Here is a 2,174-nt window from a genome sequence, read left to right on the forward strand (position 1 = left end):
AAGAAAGGACTTGAGACTTGTTTATTTCGTTGAGCAGATTTTTCTAAGTTCTCAGGAACTTGGCTAGTTAGTTCATGAGTGCGTTTCTTAGTTGACATGCTATTTCACGTTATTTGCTTTCTTTCATATGTATCTATGATGTAAATGAATGACATAAATTTACTGCTATATAGGTTTAAGTTTTTTTTTGTTGTGATACAGGTGGGCATTTGATTACCAAAATTAGCGATATTACCGACGACGCTTCGAAGTCGTCTTGACTTTATTTTCAAGATTTTCAAGTGATAAATGTAATGCCCTTTTCAAGTTTAATATCGCTGATTTTTGTTATCAAATGTATTTTTAAAAGTTGTCTACTTTGATACAGGTATAATTCTTAATTTAAGTAAACTGACGCACGCTCTGATTTAAGGCCGTAGCTAGGGGGGTTCTGGGGTGCCCGTGACCCCTCCTTTGTAAGCCTTTTTCAGGTGGTGAAAGTGCCACAATCTGGTGAGTACCCTCTGTTTGACACAGTGTGACTTCCCCCCCCCCCCCCCCCCTTTCCTTCGAAAAATCCTGGCTACGCCCCTGTGATTGGTCAGTTACCATTTACTATTTGCCCTTTGGTGAATGGTTATGATGAAAACACTGACGCGTGTGCCGGGAAAAATCTTTTTTCCTCAAACTCTAATGATGACCGACCAGTCTACCGCCGAAAATGCTGAAATTTCTTCGCAGCTTTATGAAAAATTTTTTTTTTTACCTGTTAGCGGGTGTTTTACCCGAACCACCGACAAAGCGATTTGCAAGCCTGAAGCCTAGTTTTCATATGTCGGGAAAATCTCAGACGATCGGGGATTTCGCAGTTTCATCCCAGATTTTGCCGACTAATGAAAACCATAAATCGTAGACATCCCCGATAATCTGGAATGGTCGGGGACGAATCGGGAAAATAGAAAGCGTTTCTATTTTCCCGACGCGTCCCAGATTTTTGCGATCGTCGGCGATGATTCCCGACATATGAAAACGCAAATTTTTACTGTCGGAGAAATCGGCGATGGTTTTAGCTCGTTACCAATCCTCTAAATTGCAAATTGCAAGATTTGCCGAACTGTTGGTTTGGTGCACTTTCCATTTATCTGGGACAAGCGTCTGGCGATCTGGGACGGTCGGGAAACTGCGAAATCCCCGATCGTCTGGGATTTTCTCGACATATGAAAACTAGGCTTTAGAAAGCGTTTCTATTTTCCCGATGTGTCCCAGATTTTTGCGATCGTCGGCGCGGCGATCATTCCCGACATATGAAAACTCAAATTTGTACTTTCAGGGACGTCGGCGATGGTTCTTAACTCGTTGCCAATCCTCTAAATTGCATGTTTCAATTTTTGGCGCACTTTCCATTTTCCGCCAAAGTCACTATCGGGAGAATCTAGGACAAGCATCTGGCAGTTTTCCGATATGTCGGCAAAATCTGGGACAGTCGGAAAACTGCGAAATCCCCGATCGTCTGGGATTTTCCCGACATAAATACAACACCGTAAAATATGGTAAACATAGTCTAATACATGCTGGTCCATTCCTTTGGTCAAAACTGTCGAACGATATTAAGAGCGCTATTTCACTAAGTGCGTTCAAAAACAAGAACAGGAAAACTAATTTAGAAACTCCTGTGGGAGGTAGATAGATAGATAGATAGATAGATAGATAGATAGATAGATAGATATACCTTTTTAAAGCTATAAGCTTATGGGGTCGTGTGTTTACAAATAAGATAAGATTCCCCTAATTTACATACTGTTATACGCCTAAACTAAAAATCCCTAGGGTGTAAGAGAGCTAAAACTAAATGACAATTACGATTGTATATGTAAGATACAATTAAAAGTATACATAATCATGGTAACTAAAATCTGTAGCAGAAATTGACGTAGCATAAAAATTAAAATTTAACAAACTTGCATTATCTTTCAACATGGTTGACAAAGTTTTACAACTCGCGTTTACAACTGAATGATCGTTGGGCAAGGTGTTATTCCATAGAGCCTCACCTCTACATCTAATCGAAAAATGGACAAATCTTGAGTTGAAGCGAGGTACACAGACAGAGTCAGGTGTCCTAGACGGATATGTCGATGTTCGTCTACAAATTATACTGTCACATAATGGCAAAGGCAGATTTTCCCAGTGAGCCT

The sequence above is a fragment of the Montipora capricornis genome, chromosome 4, assembly GCF_036669925.1.
Source record: "Montipora capricornis isolate CH-2021 chromosome 4, ASM3666992v2, whole genome shotgun sequence".
Lineage (NCBI taxonomy): Eukaryota > Metazoa > Cnidaria > Anthozoa > Scleractinia > Acroporidae > Montipora > Montipora capricornis.